Raw genomic sequence first — 20,495 nt, 5'->3', positions numbered from 1 at the left:
GTAAACCTCTATCAAATCTCTCCTTATTATTCTTCGCTCCAAGGAATAAAGTCTTAACCTGTTTAATCTTTCCCTGTAGCTCAACTCCTGAAGACCAGGCAACATCCTAGTAAATTTTCTCTGCACTCTTTCAATCTTATTAATATCCTTCCTGTAGTTATGTGCCTAGAGCTGCATATATTAATCTGAATTTGGCCTCACCAATGTCTGAAACAATGTCAACATAACATACCAACTCCTAAACTCAATACCTTGATTTATAAAGGCTTTCTTTACCACCCTGTCCACCTGCAACACAACCTTCAGGGAATTATGTATTTGTACTCCCAGAAACTCTGCTCTGCCACACTTCTCAATGCCCTGTCATTTACTGGGTATTTCCTACCTTGGTTTGCCCTTCCAAAATGCATCACCTCACACTTTGCTTTAAACACAGGCCTATTTTTAATAGTTTCCTCAGTAGTTCCTTCTGACACTGCAGGTGGTTGTCTTTTGAGGCTCTTGTAATCAGCATGTCACCAATGTCATTTGCAGCAAAGAAATGCGACAGCATCTCAGAATATTCCTTCACTTCTGAGTTTGAGAGTTAAATTCTGCAATTGAGTCTCCTGTGGCTTCTTCCCTTGTTATTTTTGTTACAGCAGACAGTTGGCAGGCTTTCATTTTCTTTCTCCTTTTTTTTGGCAAAAGAAGAATTTATCTTCAGTCCTACCTCACTTCAGGAACAATTTCCCTCATGGCCAATATGTTGTATCTTGTGGAGGCTGAGTTCCTTCTTGTTGAAGCTTATATGTCTTGTTCAAACTTGCTGCTTGTAAACTCAACCTTTTACTGAAAACAGCTGAAGTGGCATTGGAAAATAACAGAGAAATGACATGTTAAACCACCATTCCACAACTCCTGCAAATTCACCAGAACTCCTGCTCAAATGGAGAACAGCTTCATAGGCTATATACAGTAAAACCCCAGTCATCGGCACTTAAGGGGATTGGGAGATGCTGGATATGTGAATTTTCCAACTGATTAAGACTCACTCTTACAAAGCCTAACTAATACTCCTGCATTAAGAATAAACAATTTAAAAGACAAAAAAAAATAATAGCATATTATACTTATTCTGAACAAACTTCAATTGCATGAACCTATAAACCTTACAGAATTTTACTTTATTTTCAGTCACATTGTTTGATACTGCAACTCCATGGAGCCACCTGAAAGACGCACAATAACATTATAGGTAATCACCCACCCAAGTTTACAGGTATTACTAATATACTAAAAAAGACAAAGACTCTTTCTAAGCAGGGAGCGAGACTCTTACTAAGACCCTTACTAAGCAGGTAGCCAACTGCTACCTGGTATCAACCAGCTCTTCATATTTGACGATGCCATTTTATTCAAACACAACTTTATTGAAACAGCTGCTATGAGCAAAGCACGACCAAGGCACATCCGCTGGCTGAATACTTGCTCTCATCTTCACCAAAGGTTTATTTGTTACTTCAGAGAACATTTACTTTTACAATTTAAAATTTTAATTTAAATGTTTATTTATTCTTATTTATCTTAAATATTATTAATTTATTTTCCATGATTTTTAATTTTTTTGAGTCAAATTTATAAACTTGCATATAAAATTTTAAGGAAAACACATAACAAGTCATTTCATAATACATACAAGTACAAAAAAAATTAAAAATTGATGGAACTACATTGATTCACATAAGAAACAAGTAATTGAATTTAATCTATGATAACCATGTTAGATCCATATTTGCCAAGTTAAGCCAATTAAAAATTTATGAAAAGAAAAAAACCAAAAAAAAAACACTAACAAAACTAAATCTAATCTACCCCCTTCCTCTAATCAAGGTTACCTTGTTAAAAAAAAAGGGGAAATTGTGAATCTGATGGCGACCTCCAGACATCAGACAAAGAATTTCTGGAACATTCAAAATCCTGATCTTATTCTATGAATGGGCCCCACAACTTTATAAATTGAAACTTTCTATCTTTAATGTTGTATCTACTTTTCTCCGAGCTTAAATAGGACAATTTCATGTAACCACTGTGTATGGGGAGGTGAAGTCATCTTTCCATTTCAATAACATTGCTTGTCTGGCTGTCAACGTAGTAAAGGCTAAAACTTTCTCCTGAAATGCACACAGAATATATCTGGCTCGCGTAAAAAGCCAAACAAAGCAATTAACAGACAAGGCTCTATATTAATCTTAGAAATCGTTGATAAAGTTTAGAAACGGTCTTTCAAAAATCTCTCTAAATTTGGGCACTCCCAAAAAATATGGATCAGTAAAGTTTCAAAAATTTTACACTTCTCACATAGTGGATCAATATTTGCATAATAATGAGATCACTTAAGTTTGGACATGTGTTGTATGTAAATTGTAATAAGCAATGCCTTGCACAAAATGAAGAATCATTAATCAAGCTGAGAGTAGGGTACCAATCTTCATCTGAAATGTTATGTTCAAATTTCATTCCCAATCATTCTTAATCCCAGCCATAGAGACTAATCTTAAATCCAATAAATCATTAAAAATGTATGATATTAGTCCATCATGAAAAAATCCATGCTAAAAAGTACATCAAGGAAAATCAGAAAGCTTGGACTAAACAAAATGTCTAACTTGTAAATATCTAAAAAATGTCTGTTAGAAAAATTAAAATTGGCTGATAATTGTTCAAAAAAAGGCAAAATTATGAGTTGCCGGTTGCTTGAGGTTGCCTGTTGCTTGAATTCTGGTTAACAGAGATTTTATTGTACATTACTAGAGGATGATCTTTGGAGATGAATATAGCACACCTCCAAACTCATCCCATAGGGTTTGAATCCTATTGAGTTGCACAATGATTTCAGGCTGCACTTGTAAGAACTGGTCCCTGAGCATATTTATCTATTCCAAGGCATCAAAAGATGGCTCTGTGCATATGACTGTTAGGAAAATAGAAAGAGAATCCACACTGCAGGAATTGTGTGGACATTTTTTTTGAAAATTTTATTCATTAAATCACGGTTAAACATACAATAATGGATACAACTTAGAAAGACAAAATACATACATGATATTTTTTATGTATATAAAAAGTTCTACAACTCACCCCATACCCTAACCCACATTTGATTGCAGGATCTATGTTAAAGATCAAATGGAGAGAATTTACAGAAGTATTGGATAATCTTGAGCAGCCATGACTAAAGATCCCAACAGATGATTCCATGGGCTTTCCACTACACGTTGAGTTTTTAATTAATTTCTGGTGGGTGGATATCTTTGAAACTGACCTATCCAAAGCTGCTGCCTGGGCAGAGTGTTGACAGAAGCATTCATATTCCTTGGATGGACTTTGCTACTAATGCTTTAGTGCAATCATATTTTGGAAATCCGGGTTTTGTCACTCGAGCACACATGGGGGGTGCATTAGAACAGGGCTCTCCAAAATGGTTCAGATTGTTCACGCAGAACAGATTTTACATCTTTGATTTTTGTTCATCAGCTACATTTCCAATCACTCCTGCGATATTTGCCAGAGATTCTGCGAAAGGTTTCATGTGTAACGTACTTCAGAAGATTGCCGTCTGTGTTGACGGCATTCTCTGCCCACAATCTGTCACACTTTCAAAAGTTTTCACCTTCAAAGATGGTTTACTTGAAAGAAATTTTTGCTGGCTGCTCCCGATCAGCCAATACTTCTATAAATTCTCTCCATTTGATCATAAATTATAAATTTTTGGACATTCCCCACCAGGGATATTGAAGTAGCAGGCTGAGGATTACACAGTAATTCTCTCCCTTCATTAACAAAGCTACTGTTTTGGCAACCTTACACTCTCTAGATACAACTTGCAGTGTAATTTTTGTATAATTTGAATGCACAAGTTACAAACATTTTCCTTAGCTGCTTGCTTGTGTGGGAGTTTTCTAATAATAAACTTTCTGACATTATTCAGAGAGGAATATATGAGCTCCTTAAGTGCATTGGGCAATGTTTCTATCCTCTCCAACACCATGAAAAACAAATTAACTGGTCGTTCATCTCATTTTATTTTTGCCTAACCTTCCAATGTACAAATTAGCAAACAGTTATTACAAGCATAGATTACAAGGCAATTGAAGACATTCTGAAGAAAGTTGAATAAATTCTGTGAGCTCAAAATTGTCCCATAGTGGGAAAGGCTGGACAGACTGACCACCCACAATGGAACAAGCCATGTTTTATGCATACCCTGCAGTGGCAATGCCTGAGACTGTTCAAATCCCAAGGAGTAAATTACTATAGTTTCACCTCCCTGCTCACTTTGAGTAGAAAAGCATAAGTGAGAGGATAGGTAGTTGGCAATGGAGAGGGGATTGGCTTTGAGGAGAAGACTTTCAGTCTGTTGGGTGTGGTGTTGGTTGAGGTAGGCGGGAATTGAGGGTGGGTGGAGGCTAGATCATTAAATATATTTAAGGCGGAGTTTGATAAATATTTTAAACATTAAGGAATTGAGTGCAATAGGGAAGAGTCACAAAAAAGGGAGTTGAGCCCAACATTGATCAAAATGCAGAAATGCTGGAGGAATCTAGCCAGTCTCGCAGCATCCATAAGAGGCAATATTTAAATTTATTATAAATTGTTTGAAAAATTAAATGTACAGCACAATAACAGGCCATTTTGGCCCATGAGTCCATGCCACCAAATTAACCTACAATCCCTGGTATGTTTTGAGCAGTGGCAGAAAACTAGAGGCCCCCCCACCCACTCGGGGAAAACCCATGCAGAACACGGGAGGACGTACAAACGCCTTACAGACAGCACAGGATTTTAACCCCCCGGCCTCGATTGCTGGTGCAGCTAACTGCTACACCAACTGTGCCGTTACGGTACATCTTTACACCTTTGCATTGAAGAATGCGTTGTGTTTCACGGAGGACTTTCTTTGATGAAATAAGCAAACCAACTCCGAGAAAGCAAAGCGCTGCAGGTGCTGGAAGTCTGAGGTCAACTGAAAGAATACTGAAAATATTCAGCAGGTCACGTACCATCGGAGACTCAGTACTTGTTATGAGAGTAAGATGAAAGGTTCGGATGAAAGTCCTCAGTCCGAACAAAACTTAATTGACATGGAATTTTATCTCTGTTTCTGTCTTCTCAGAGACTGTATGATCTGTTGAATTTATCTGACATTTTTTGCTTTTGTTTCATGATGCTCCTGAAATGTTATTAATACTTTTCTTTTTCAGCAACATGGGATTACAAAGAATCCTGAAACAACTCTAAACAAGAATGATTGACCCAGCAGGATTGCATCCACATCTCATTGTATAACGTGGTATGAAAACATTATATTCATTCATTACCAATGCACATTGTTTTATAAAAGATGTGATATTATATCCATGCATCATAGCTGTACAATCTAATATGGAATAAATTAGGTTACACTCAGTCCCCATGCCTTTGCTCTGTGTTGCGCAATATAAAATCGAATTCAGTGTGGATTTATGAGAAGGTGAAATGGCTTCCCTTTGACACGATGGTGAATCACCACTTAAAGTAATGAAAGGCCAATTTGGTCTTTTATCTCAATACAGCAACATCAGGGCAGTTTGAACAGAATCCTCAATTTGAATAGCTTGAGAAGAAAGTTATGAATGGTGGCCTCAGAATCACAGCCTTGATCTTGACACAAGGCTCAACTAATTGGTTGCTGGAAATTTGTACGTAAGAAGATGAACTGAATTCCTTGTGCGTGCATTTGCCCCAAACTCGACGGGGCAAATGACTTCTATCTGCATCGTAACCACTCTGTCATTTTCTGAGATGTCCAAATAAGACCTTGGAGGGTCATTTTGCATTGTAACCTCTCTGTCATTTTCTGAGATGTCCAAATAAGACCTTGGAGGGTCATTTTGATGGTGGCTGCAGAGAAATGGATGGGAAATCAATCTACTGGACCATGAGAGAGAATCACTGGAGTCTCCCTTCCCCCATTGGCATGATCTACCAGGATCGTTGTCTAAAGAAGGCACGCAGAATCATTGAGAACTCCTTCCACCCTGCACACAGCACCTTTCAGCTGCCCCTGTCGAGGAAGAGATACAGGAGGATCAGAGCCAGCACCACCAGGAACAGCTTCTTCCCACGGGCAATGAGTCTGCTGAATGACCAAAGGAATTGCTCACACTAACCCTGCAAAACTTATTTGTACAAAACAATATTTGTTTATTTATTTTTATAGATATTTAATACTCGCATATGTATTATTTGTCTGTATATGCGTAATGTCTGGTGTTATGTCCGCATGTTTTTGCACTGAGGATTGGAGAACGCTGATTTGTTGGCTCGTACTTTTACAGTCAGGTGATAATAAACTTGACTTGAGATCAAAGACACCAAGAGGGATATCATGGCAAATCACGAAAGCACATCCTGAGAACAAATGATTGTAATGTCATTGTGTGTGATGTTATTTACAGCATCCCTCAGGTTTATCTTTGCACAGTTTTTTCCTTGTGATTTTCTAATTTGTCGAAACTGTTTGATCCTGCCGTGAATGGGGAGGGAGAGTCACCCTTCATTACCTCACTCTTATTCACCAATGATTGTTGATAATGAAAGCCTAAATCAAACAAAAAGCAAATAAACAAAAGGCGCTATTGAGAATTTGCATTTTACTTTTAAAATTGTGATCTATGCACAGAATTCAATCTTTCATCACAGAATACCAATGTCACTGAAACTCTCTAAACCCTGTCCTTATTTTGCATCATTTTCATTACCTTCTTTTGAATTGGAAGCATAATAATGCAGCTAATAGAGCTGCCGTTGTATAGCACCAGCAACCTAAGTTCAATCTTAACTTCCAAAATTGTCAGTGTGAACTTCATATTTTCTCCTTGCATCTGCGTGGTGTTAGGTCTGCTTTGTTCATGAATGAGTGAGACAAACACCAGGCTGAGTCGAAATCAGGGTTCTTTGTTCTCTATTACCAGATTGTAACACTTGCGACCAACCAGGTTAGTCGGAGAATGCATTCTGCCGTTATCAGCAAAATGGTGATTTTTTATACCCTTGGATACATGCTTAGAACATCATCATATCATTACTTGTCCAATGACTAAAACTGTTGCTATCCTTTCCCTGCTAGCTTCCTGCCTCTCAATCCATCAATGTCTCTCTTATCTTGTAAGTACAAGGATGCATTCTGTTACTCCTTAGTACTGGGTGACTCCTTCTCCGGTCCCATCTCATGATGTTTTACCTAACAGGAGTACAAGGACACCTCCCCTTCTTGTTACTGCCCTGTACAGGGTAACTCCCTACACATTCCCATCTCATGATGTTTTACCTTACAGTGGGCACCACTGTTACAGCATTGAGCATTTCAAGAATTTAAGTTAATGGGAGTCACTATAAGGGCATCACGAAGAAAGGACGTCAGCGCCTCTACGTCCTCAGGAGCTTGTGGAGGTGTGGTATGACATTGGAAACCCTGACAAATTCTACAGATGTGGTGGAAAGTAAAGCATTACTGTCTGGTATGGGGACACCAATATTCCTGAGTGAAAGGCCCTGCAAAAGGTAGTGGACTCAGCCCAGGACATTCACAGGCAAAACCTTCCCTACTATTGAGAACATCTACAGGGAAAGCAGCAGTAATCGTCAAGGATCCACATCACCCAGCACACGCTCTGTTCTCGCTGCTATCTTCAGTAAAGAGGTATAGGTGCCATAAGACTCACACCACCAGGTTCAAGAATAGCTGCTACCCCTCCACCATCAGACACCTCAACAACAAACTCAACCAGAGACTTATTTAAGGACTCTTACTTTTGCTGTTAATGTTGGTATTTTTTCTCTATTTCACATTTCTTTACTTGTTTACATGTACTGTATACGTATCTTCTTGAGTATAGTTTTTACACTACCAAAAGTGGTAATTGTGCCTCGCTCATAGGGAAAAGAATCTCAGGGTTGTATTGTATGTGATGTCATGCATATGCTCTGACAATAAATCTGATCTTTAAACAGCGCTTGCAACCTGCAATTACAGTGAGAAACTCCACACAGATTGCTCTGGAGTTCAGGATTGAACCCGGGTTGCTGGAGCTGTGAGGTAGCAGCTCCATCCAGTGTTTTAGAATAACACTCTGGCCATTGGAAGCAGGTTCTTTGCCATCTTCATATTACAGAAAGGATCATGCCTAGCAATTGCCCAAAGGTTGTTGAAAATCTAGATAGCTGGAGAAAGAACAATAGCAATGGATAAAGAGTGCTAAAAGTACTCTCCAAATGCTCTGAGCAATTTTAATTGGCAGATTTAAACAATGCAGCCTCAAAAGTTAGTCTAACAGTACAGAAAGAGGTCTGACATATTAAGTAAGTGTGTGTGTGTGTGTGTGTGTGTGTGTGTGTGTATATGAAAGAGAGAGATCAGGCTTTGTGAGAACATTTTGGTCTCATTGCACCTTTTAAGCCCATCATAACAAAGCTTGATGCAGAACTAAATCTTTCCCTTCTCTATTCATGGTGTCTGAGCCTCTACCCTGATTCCTTTTCATTGGAAATACAGGCTCTTGATTTTAATAATTTGTTTGTTGGATATCGTACATCGGGCATATCTTTCAATGGTACTGTAACCTGATTTCCCAGAGCATAGTTCCAGCACATAAGGATTCCCACTAGGAATGTGGATGGAGAAGATTGGATCTTATATCACTTCATTTTGTGTAATAATAAAACCATAGAGACTGCAGTGGTGTAGGTAATTTATCTCCTCGATCCTTTTCATGTTGGATCAGATCACGGTTAACCTCTGATCTAAACTCATGTACGTGCTTTTCCTCCATACACATTGATGCTTTTGGTTAATAAAAAATGAAGTTGTGATGTAGTCTAGTGGAACAAAGTTCAGCACTTCTACTGCCTTTTGTACCTTGCTCCTGACAGGTCTGAGTCTCTCTTTGATTAGTACAAATTAGCTTCAAGTGGGTCACAAGGCTTCTGAAATTATTCATGGCTTCTATGAGTAAAGATGGCAATAGGTGCCCTCCCAGGACACAAACTCTTGTATAAGGGTTTGGAAAAATGGCAGGGACCTCAATTGGCACCATTTTAATGCCTATATTCTGGTAATTCTGTTGTACTCCTTCCAAGTTTATAATCAACTTCCTTTATTTTCATGAGCGTAAACACACAAATTTTATCAATGTTTGCTGGAAAGGCAATAAACGCCCCCATGGTCTAGGCCACACATGTCAAACTCTGGCCCGCGGGCCAAATTTGGCCCGCGATATAATTATATTTTGCCCGCAAGATCATTTCAAAAATGTATTAGAGGTGGCCCGCCCTGCAGCGAGAGTCGATGCTGGTTTTTGGTAATATCACCCCCACCATCCTCCCCCTTCATTGCACAAGGATGTGCATTGTAACACGAGAAATTGTAACACGAGAAGTCTGTCGATGTCATCAGCCGGCAAGCCAGTTGGAAGGCTCCCCGCACAACCAGTCACTTCTCCTACCTGTCGAGCGGTGCAGCGGATTGGCGAGCGCCTGTGATTTCCTGTCGGCGCGACGGGCATGGCAGGCTGCGCACGGCCCCCGGGCAGTGCGAGCCCCGCGCGACTGGCACCGGACGGCCCTTCAGCGCAAGCGCACTTCTCCCGGTCACCACGGTCTTCAGTGCTTGCACCCGCGCGGACCCCAGGGACGGCTGGTTCGGCCCTGCAAGTGAAGAGAGAGATGGTGGATGTCCGCAAAGGCTGATCGGCAGCTCGCTGGGCCTGAGTGGGTGGGTAAGCAGGGGTGGGCAGAGGGTGTAGGTGAGGAGTAATGGGCAGGGGAAGTTATGGTGGTGCGAGGGGCAGTAAGAGGGAGGGATGAGTAGAAGGAGGGGTGGATAGGGAAGAGGTAAAAGGGGAGGGGCAGGGCAAGTAGGGGAGGGATGATTAGAGGGTGAGAGACGAGTAGAGGGTGGAACAGGTTGAGGGGAGAGGCAGTAGAGGGGCGTGATAGGATGGGGTGGGTAGAGGCAGAGCGAGTGGAGTGAGGGGTGAGTAGAGGTTGGGTAAAGATCTGGTCAGGTAGAGGGATGGTGGGTCGAGGGTGAATAGAGGCCTAGAGCCTGAGGAGTGAGCAGGAAATGCTGAGTCCTGATGCAGGCCAAAATGGACACAGCCTGTGAATGCTGACTACATCTCCACAGGGACCAAATATGTTTCCCTCAGGTCAAGCAAAGGGTGAACTTGAGCTACCTACTCCTGACCTGTAACATTATCCTCCTAAAGTTATATCCTAAAGTTTAACATTACATATGTTGAAAGAAGAGAAAACATGCAGATGTTGTTGAAAAATTTCAATAAATATTTAGTTCGGCCCTCGACTGAGTCCAAGTTTTTAATTTTGGCCCTCCGTGAATTTGAGTTTGACACCCCTGGTCTAGGCTGTTCATCTTGGGCACAGTATTTCACGGTTTCACTGATGTTTAAAAAAAACACTGCTAGTCCCTTCCATTGATGTCTAAACCTGCATGATGCCATTGGCATAATGGCCGGGCAGTAGGACTCCACAAAGGAACACTGTGTTTCCGCTCCGCTGGATCGATCAGAGGCATTGCTGCTGTTACACCAGCTGCAGGAAAACTGCCACCTCTTTGCAATTAAGCCTTCTCAAGATCTGGTCAAATCAGTCCGAGAATGGTTGACCCAAGCCTCTGTACGTCTAGCCCACTCACCCTCCCCCCCCCCATTAATCCATTAGCAATATGGTTGATTTTCTGTCCCCACCTGCGTGGGTAGATCGCCAAGTACCTGGCATTTCCATTGTTCAGAGCTTTTCACCATTTACAAATTGCTCTTATCTGTCCTGCTTGGTTCCAAGGTAGATGGCTTCGCATTTCTCTCTACGGAAATTAATACGACAGAGCTTTGCGCATTTATTTAACGGCCTTAATATCTTTTTGGAATCTACTGATAATGAAGTCAGAGGATAAAAGAAAATGATTTACAACAATTTTGGAAAGGTGCAATATAAGAGGTTAGTCACAATCACATTTAATTTGTAAAAGTCATTATTATGCTTGGTGTTTGGGTAATATGAATTTTGGGAATGAACAGTATTGACTACCTCAGAAAATAAAACTGAGAGAGAAGTAAAGCACACTGCCAATTTGCTATCACTCATTTTACAATATGGAACAGTATGTACCTGATTATCTATTTAATAAATGCAGAGATTGTCATTTTGCCAAGGTTGATTAGATAGCCTCTGCGTCATTCTCTCGTTATTTTTCTGTTTATTCAAAATGAGACAGGATTAAGTGTGGCACTGCTGAGGACGTTCAAACAATCAAATCACGCTAACAAAACAGCGCATGAATACATGCAAGCGCCAGAAAATCAGTCTTGAGTTTGTTCTCCTCAGTTACCTGACAAGTTGGCAACCTGACCAGAGGGAGGATATTTACAGTGAGAAAGCCAAAATATATTTAGACTTTGAAGTGAATTTGTTTTATTAATTCCGGTTTCTCTTGATTTCATCAGCCTCCGACTTTTTTGTTTGTCTGGGTTTGGCTATGTTGATCCTTTCACTGTTAGGCATTGATAATGGTTCAATGTGCATTCTTATCAGGCTTTGTTTTGGCCACAGTACAGAGAAAAGAAAAAAAGTTTATGGTTGAGATGACGGGTGGTTGTTTGGGTAGGGTCTGCAGATCTGCAGTTGAACAAAGGGTGTCCAAACACCCCACCCAAAGGGGAAAATGTGGTGCGAAGAAGTGTGTGAGAGGCTGAGAATGGAAGATTAATCATTTGTAGTTAAGGGAACTGAGAGGCCGGACAATGGAGGAAATGCAAATTCGGAGCTGCCCAAAAGTCAATTGATAGGGTATCAACATACAAAAATTATCTGAACAAGTGGATGAGCTGGAGAAAATGGGAATAATTGTAAGGTTATTTTCACACATGACTGGGGAATGCTTGGGTTTCTCTGCCAGAACACATGGCTGAAGTGCCTCTTTCAAAAGGAAGCTGGTTGACTATTTTAGTGAAGGGCATGAAGCATCAGTTGGGGGTGATTTCTGGGCAGATAGATCGTTGAAAGAGCCAGCATTGATGCAGTAGGATCTTAAGCTTCAAATGTTGAGGATTTTTTTTCTTCATTTTTGGGATCTGGGTGTCACTGGTAGGGTCAATATTTATTGCTTGCTCTTTGAGAAGGTGATTGCAAGCTCTTTCCTGGAGCACTGCTGTCCTAGTGAAAGAACTCCCCGAGTGCTGTAAAGGAAGGAGGTCCTGAACTTACATTCAGCAACAGTAAAGGACCTGTTGTATATTTGTAAGTGATGATTGTGTTTACATGGAGGGGAGCCTGCATGGTGTGTGGTTGCCATGCACCTGCCACTGGTAGGAGGTGCTCTTGGAGCGATCAGGTTATGATACTGGAGTCTGATTTGAGGACAGTGCACACTGTACATGGTTAGACTCACTTTTGTTGGAGATGGTTATTGCCATGTTTCTATTGCCATCTCAGGCTCCCGTTTAGATGATGCCATAGTCTTGGGTGTAGGCAGGAATGGGGCTTTTCATTTGCTGAGGAGTTACAAATGCAATTGAGCACAATTATCATTGGACATTACTGACTCTCAATGAAAGATGTCATCGAGAAAGCAGGTGAAGATGGTTTTCCCTTGGACTGGCTTAACTGATAAAGAAAGTGGAGCAAGAAGATCTCTCTTGTTAAGTGGATTGCAAATTCAGAAAAGAATCCAGAGAATCCCAATTGGTCTGTCAGGTATTTATATCTGTGAAATTCCAACGTACCTTTCTTGTAAATTTCAGTAGTAGCTGAGACCCAAATTCATTGGGCTTCATTGCATGTGGAAAAAGTGTAACCAAAGAGGGTGGTCTGGGGAAGGTGGCGGAGTGAGGTGCAGTTGGTGGGCTGATGAGGGTGGGAAAGTGGTCTTGGGTGCAGCTTAGAGGCCGGGTGAATGGAAGACATGGTCATTGGGGGTGTGGTGTTGGACGATCTGGGCATGGAATTGGTGTAGGCAGGGCACTGGGTTTTGAAAATCAGATCAGTGGCCTAAACCTTATGGAGGATGAAGATGTGCACAAACATATAACTGGAGCTGGGAGGAATGGGAGCTGAAGGATTAAAGACCATCCTTCTTTAATTGACAACTTGGTTTAACTCACCAATGAAACTTGCAAGCATGAACTGTAGTTCCATGTGCCTAGTCAAAGATCTGCAGCGATGTGGTTTGACCAGGAAATGTTAGTCAAGTTTATTGTCATCTGATTGCACAAGTACAACCTGACGAAACCGTGTTCTCCGGTCCTCAGTGCAAAACATGCAGATATAACACACATAAAGACAAACAATACATATGCAGGACCTGTATTCATATATACGAATAAATAAATATTGTTTCATAAATATGAGAGTCTCAGATGGTTGGTGTGACCAGTTCCTTTGGTCGTTCAGCATTCTCACTGCCTGTGGGAAGAAGCTGTTCCTCAGTCTAGATGGGCCTGATCCTCCTGTATCTCTTCCCTGATGACAGCAGTTGAAAGATGCTGAGTGCGGGATGGAAGGGGTCAATGATTTTGCATGACCTCTTCAGACAAAGATCTTGATAGATCACTTCAGTGGGGGCAGGGATACTCCAGTGATCCTCTCTGCCACTCTTATGGTCCTGCGGATGGACCTCCAATCCATCTCGCTGTAACAACTGTACCACACTGTGATGCAGCTGGTCAGGATGCTCTCGACAGAGCTCCTATAGAAGGTAGACACAATGGTGTCCGGTAGCCTTGCCCGCTTCAGTCTTCGCAGGAAGTGCAGTCACTGGTGTGCCTTTCTGAAAAGTGAGGAAATAATATGTGTCCATGATAGGTCACTAGTTAAGTGAACACCAAGGAACTTCTCTCCATTTCTGAGTTATTGATGTGAATAGAGGGTGGTCATTCCTGGTTCTCCTGAAGTCCACGATCGTCTCCTTCATCTGGTCCACATGGAGACTCTCGCACCATATCACGAGATTTTCTGCCTCTTCTCTATAGTGCGACGCATCGTTGTTGATGACGAGGCCAACTACTGTTGTGTCATTTGCAAACTTGATGACACTGTTGGAGCTGGATCTGGTGATCAGTCGTGAACTGGAGTGGGCTGAGCTCACAGCCCTAAGGTGCACCAGTGCTCGGCATGATGGTGCTCGACATTCTGCTACTGACCTGGACAGACTGTGGTCAATGAACAATAGCCTGGTGTATGAGACATTGTTCCCCAGGTGGATCAGGACAGAGTGAAGAAACAAGCCTGTGGAATAGTATCTTCTCTAAGTGAGTCCAACATCTCTAGGAGTTGTGTTTTGATGCATTCCATCTCCAGACATTGAAAACATTTCATAATGGTCACAGAGTGAAAGTTATTGAGGCCTCTTATTGCCACCCTCTTGGGTACCAGGATGATGGTAGTTGTCTTGAACCCAACAGGAATGATGGACTGCTGCAGTGAGGTATTGAAGATGTTTGTGAAGACCTTTGCCAATTGGTAGTGTCACCAAGCCACTCTTGGTGATGGACATTAGTCCTCCAGCCAGAGGGGATTTTGTGTCCTTGTTATTCATGGCACTTCTATTGGAGAAGGATTGATTAATCAGCTGTGGCGGAACCATAGGTGATAATCTAGAAGATTCTTTCTTGCAAGTATTTGATCTGATGTCATGATGCTTAATGAAATAATTGATGAGAAACTCACAGAGCCCTTCCACCCTATAACCAAGTCTGCTGCGTCTGATGCTGGTGATGTTTGGAGATGGTCATGGAAGGGACCAGGATGTTGGCAGAGAGGTACAAGTCTGTTTGACTGGTGCTTTACCATATTGTGAGACAGCTTTCCCATTCAGACAAAGTCTTCAGATGCTTGCGAGTCGGGCACTTCAAGGTCGACTGATACCTCCCTGCCCAACTCTGCCCAAGACCACCAAAGACTAACTCAGCACATATTTAGCACCATAGAACTGTGATGAATATTGATTTTTTTTCCTCTTGTCCTTTTATATTTCTTGCTCTTTTCTCTTCTTATGTGTTGTATATTTTATGTTCCCGGGAAGCTGCAGGAAGTAAGAATTTCATGGTGTGTGTACGTTATACAGTAAAACTCCTGGTATCCGGCCCCTATGAGGGTTGGTAGATGCCAGATAAGTGAATTTTCCAGTTGCTTGAGATTGTGTGTTGCATGACTGGTGAACTAACGGCAATGAGTGCCAATTTTAAACTTTGATATTTTTTAACCTATTTATTTTCTGAATTTTTTTTGCTTGTTGTTTGAGGTTGCTAGTTGCTTGAATTCTGGATAACAGGGCTTTTACTGTACTTCCGTTGATGACAATAAATTTTATTCCTGCCTCTTCCCCTTCTGTACTTGATTTGTTTTTGCTAAAATCAGTTGTTATTCACTTGAACATGGTTCTCCATTTGCATCATTTTAAGTAACACGGCTTTTCCTGAATCCCTTTACAGATTTATTAGTGACAGTTTATTTTCCTCAGGTTCTCTGCATCCAATCTATCAAAACCCTCATAACTTTAAAGACTTCTAATAGGTTGATTTGTCTTTTCTAGTGAAGAGAGTTTCAGCCTTTTCAATTTCTCCTGATAGAAATTTTCTTCTCTTGTAATGGATTCTGTCTTGGCAAAATGTAATCAACTGACGTTAGGAAACAACCTTGTATGAAACTATTGGTTTGGGTAGTGTCCAAGACACACATTGTGAAAAAAGAAAAGCAATTCACTTAAGATGTTATGTTGTACAAGTTGCACACTTCAGCTGCTCTCTCAGACTTGTCACATAGATTCCAATTTAGAAATGCTTACACATTGCAATCAACTTGTGTGCATTTCATGCAGAGTGGTATCACATGCTACTTTGTTGCTGAAGCCTCATGGATATTTTGCTCTGTTTTTGTTGCCAAGTGAAGGCTATGTTGTGGTCAGGGTTCTTGGGACACTGGACAACAAAGATTTTGCTTCCTGAACACTTTTGGGTGTATTTTATGGTCTTTGGGCTGCTGATCATGAAAATCACCTTAATGTTTCCCTCTCATATCATTTTTTGGATATAACCTATCTTGTGATTTCCTGCCATATTTTAAGTCAGCTATTATATTCTCACAAAGCAATTTGTTTTGGTCAGTCCAAGCATGCCTGGGCTTGCAGTCAGAGCTGGTGCTATGCAAATCTCTTAGGCCTGGGCGTGCTTAGTCAGGATAGAAGCAGACAGGCTATAAAAGCAGCTCACTTATACAAATGCTGTGCATTACATTGATATAGATTGAATGCATGTTGATGCACATGTTCTTCAGGTAATAGCATGGTGAGTGTACTTAACAATAGCGTTTGTCTTCAGGAAGATTCAGAAATGTCTTGTCAATGTCGCCACAACTTTGATACTTTCTGTTACATTTGTGGCGAGTATATGTTTAATGTTAAATTCAACAAAATTAAATTTAATGTTTCACCAACTTCCTATGTGATGCAGCAAATGTGAAATTATCTTTGTGTTCAGCTTGAGGTTGTCTATTATAATCCCCAAATTTCTTTCAGAAAGCCAACCTTTTGGAAAAAAAAATTGTTGTCCCCTGGATCTGAAGTAGATACAGAAGCAAAGCGAAATAAGATGAAAGCAGGCACAGATGTAAAACGGGCAAAGACAAAGAGAGAAAAGGAAGTCTAATGCTGCCTGTGTCGGGGTGATGAGGGTAAGCTAACAAAATAGTTTACAGGATAATAACTGTATCTCTGGCTTTTAATCATCTCAATGTCAGATAATTTTCAGTCTCATTCAATTCTATTTACAATGAATGGGTGAGAAGCTTACAAGCCTTCACTTTGCAACTGACTGTGAATTGTGAAATTGAACACAAACATTGGTGCATGAACAATGGTGTACAAAGCACCATATTGCCTTCAACACAATAGCCTGCAATAGTGGTTCTTAACCTTTATCTTTCCACTCACATACCACCTTAAGCAATCTCTCACTAATCACAGAGCATCGATGGCATAGCGATTACTTAAAGTGGTATGTGAGTGGAAAGAATTAGGTTGATAACCACTGGCCTTCAAGAATGGCGTCTTAAAGGATATTCTTTTGTTTTGTACTTTGTATCCCACTAATAAAATGGAATTTTATGACAGGTTCTGTCCTTGTAACATCTGTCCCAGCTTGTTGGTCTCAATTGGAATCCAAAGAGCCTATTTTCTGGATCCGCTGAGGCTTCTGACTGCAAGGTCTATTCTCTGTCAGTTCAGCAGTGTAGAAAGATGAATAAATCACGAAAGAAAAACAATGGCTTGCAGCTTTACAACATGCCAACTCATAAAGGCAGAGCTACATAAGAGAGGCATGAAAGGCAGTCAAAGCAGATCAGCCTTGGAAAAGGATGTGACAACACAGAGCAGAGAGAAAGGCAACTGATGAAGGACTGACAGAGGCTATGAAAATCTTCCATGATTTGCAGTGCACTATTGATAAAAGGGTAACGGGCCACACTTTTGGTTTGAGGAAAATATATTGTTTGGAAGATCCTTCCAACAAAATAAATTTCTTTGGCATTGCAGCCCTTGCCTCACTAAAACCAGGGTCAAAGAAGGGCTGCTGCAATGCATAATTCAAAAGGGTCAGCAAGATCAATGGGAAGAACCTCAGATTTACTTGTGTGGTTGGAGATAAAAAAAAAATTCTGCTCTTATTAACGGCAGTGAAATAAGGGAAATTTATATTCAACCATTTCCCTGGAATAGAATAATCTATCATTTGACAGCAGCAGGATACAGGATCCATGTAAACTTCTCACAGTGGGGCATTAATGTCTCATAATTAATATTCATGCAAGGTCTTAATTTCTCAAAGCAATTTACTTTGAATTGTGTGGGCTGTGCAATGCAAACAGAGCCCCTGGTTTGCCAGTACCAGACCAACAAACTTTTATTTTTATAACAAATTTTTATTTGTGGAGCAGAGCTAACCTTGGATATGCAGAAGCAGGTTCCACGTGTCTTGTTACATAATTTGATAAACCAAGCAACGTTGGACTGATTGAGGCATGGTTTAATCCAGAGCCAAAGGACTACAGACTAATGTGGTGAAGCCATAGAAGAACATTAAAGATGACAATGAGGAATTTAAACTCCAATGCTTTTAGCTCAGAGAGATCAGTAGGTTTCGCTGATGGGCAGGTAAGATTTGGTGCAGGATAAACAACACTGCTACCCCTCTGCCATCAGACTCCCCAACCAAAAACTCAATCAGGGACTCATTTAAGGACTCGTACTTGTGCACTTCACTGATCTTCTTTGCTCTCCTCGTATTGCACAGTCAGATTGCTTACATTTGTTATCTGTTTACAGTTCTTTTGATTGTTTACATGTTCACGCTGTGTACAGTTTATTTCTTGCACCACTGATTAGTGGTAATTCTGCCACGCCCGCAGGAAAAAGGAATCTCAGGATTTATGTGATGTCTTGTATGTATTCTGACAATGAATCTGAAATGTGAGTCAAGTACATCTCCAATAATCTGATTGTTCCGAAAACCTCATGATCCTGTATCTTCTCACTCTTTAGTCTGGAATCAGAGATGGTGTCCAGAGTTCCTATTGGGTGTTTGGCCAGAGTCAAGTTCTGGACTGTGGGATGGATGTTGGGGAAGGGAGACCGAGAGTCAGGAGTGTGGGTAGGTTTGCAACCAGACCTGAGGTTTCGCACTCCCATTAAACTCACCAAGTTAATTACTGATAATCATTTTTTTTAGTTATGCCGCGAATGGTGTGTGCTTGGAACAGGTTGGCAGGACGAAGTGGTGGATGCAGATACAATTGTAGCATTTAAGAGGCTTTTGGATGGACACACATGAAGACAATGGAGGGATACCTATCAAGTCCAACCAGTATTTCTTTATCTTGATTTGGGCATTTTGATAAGCACAGACACATGGCCAATGGACCTGTTCCTGTGCTATACTGTTCAAATCTTCTATGAATATCGATTCCTGTACTGTCCAATCAATGCCCAGAGAAGAGAAATTATGTTTATTGAGCCACATGGCCTATACAGTTGCAACATATTTGAACGCAGATAATTGACAAGATCCTTGTTGCAGGTGCTTTAGCAACCATGACACTAACAACGCTGATAAAATACTGCACAAGAAAATAGGCACTTGCATATTTCTTCACATAAATCTGTCTATCTCTCAGATGGTATCAGTAAACAATTTATGAATCTGCTTGTCCCAGTAAAGAGACTCGGGGTCAGCAATTAATTTCCAGGACAGCCAGACAGTTTGAAAATCTGCATGTTTTAAAAGTGCTCAGTGTTTGCTGATTTGTATCTTGATATATACTTTAACCATGTTTGCTCAGAGGCGTGACTTGAAAATTACAATCTGGACTTTGTTTAAACTAATTTTGTAGAGAAAAAGTAAAGATATATCCTTTCTCTGCCTTGATACGTCTTATTAGAATCCTTTCTACAGGGAACACTGCCATCAGAGAGCTGCAGCAATCATCAAGGATCCACATCACCCAGCACACGCACTGTTCTCGCTGCTGCCATCAGGAAAGAGGTAGAGGTGCCATAAGACTCACACCATCAGGTTCAGGAACAGCTGCTCCCCCTCCACCATCAGACTCGTAAAACAACAAACTCAATCAGAGACTCATTTAAGGACTGTTACTTTTGCATTTCATTGATTGTTTTTCTCTCTGTATTATACAGTCAATTTGTTTACATTTCTTTTTTTCACTACCAATAAGTGGTAATTCTGCCTTGCTCGCAGGAAAAAGAATCTCAGGGTTGTATGTGATGTCATGTATGTACTCCGACAATAAATTTGAGATCAATTTTAGGACTTCACTGCCTGGGCATAGCTTGAGGCAAATGGATTATTTTCCCTCCATATAAACACTTCTGCAACTGGATCCTTGACTTCCTCATTGGAAGACCACAGTTAGTATGAATTGGAAACAACATTTCTTCCTCACTGACTATCAACACAGGTGCACTTCAAGGACGTGTGCTTAGCCCACTGCTCTACTCACTATACACCCATGACTGTCACAATTCCAATGCTATCTGCAAATTTGCCGAAGACACCAGGGATTGTCGGTAGAATTACGAAGGGCAATGAGGAAGTGTACATGAAGATAAGCTCATTGAGTGTTGTTACACCAAACCTTGTACTCAGCTTTAGCAAGAGATGATTGTGGACTTCAGGAGGAAGTCAGGAAAACACAAATCAGTCCTCATCAAGAGCTCAGCAGTGGAGAGGGTCAAGAACTTGAACATCTCTGAGGATCTGTCTTTGAGCCTCCAAGTCGATGCAATCACGAAAAAGGCTCACCAGTGGCACTACTTTGTGTGGTGTTTGAGAAGATTCGGTATGTAGCTTCTACAGGTGTACCGTGGAGAGCATTCTGGTTGGTTGCAT

This window comes from Narcine bancroftii, chromosome 3, assembly GCF_036971445.1.
Source record: "Narcine bancroftii isolate sNarBan1 chromosome 3, sNarBan1.hap1, whole genome shotgun sequence".
Taxonomy (NCBI): domain Eukaryota; kingdom Metazoa; phylum Chordata; class Chondrichthyes; order Torpediniformes; family Narcinidae; genus Narcine; species Narcine bancroftii.
Note: the sequence above shows the minus strand (reverse complement) of the source record.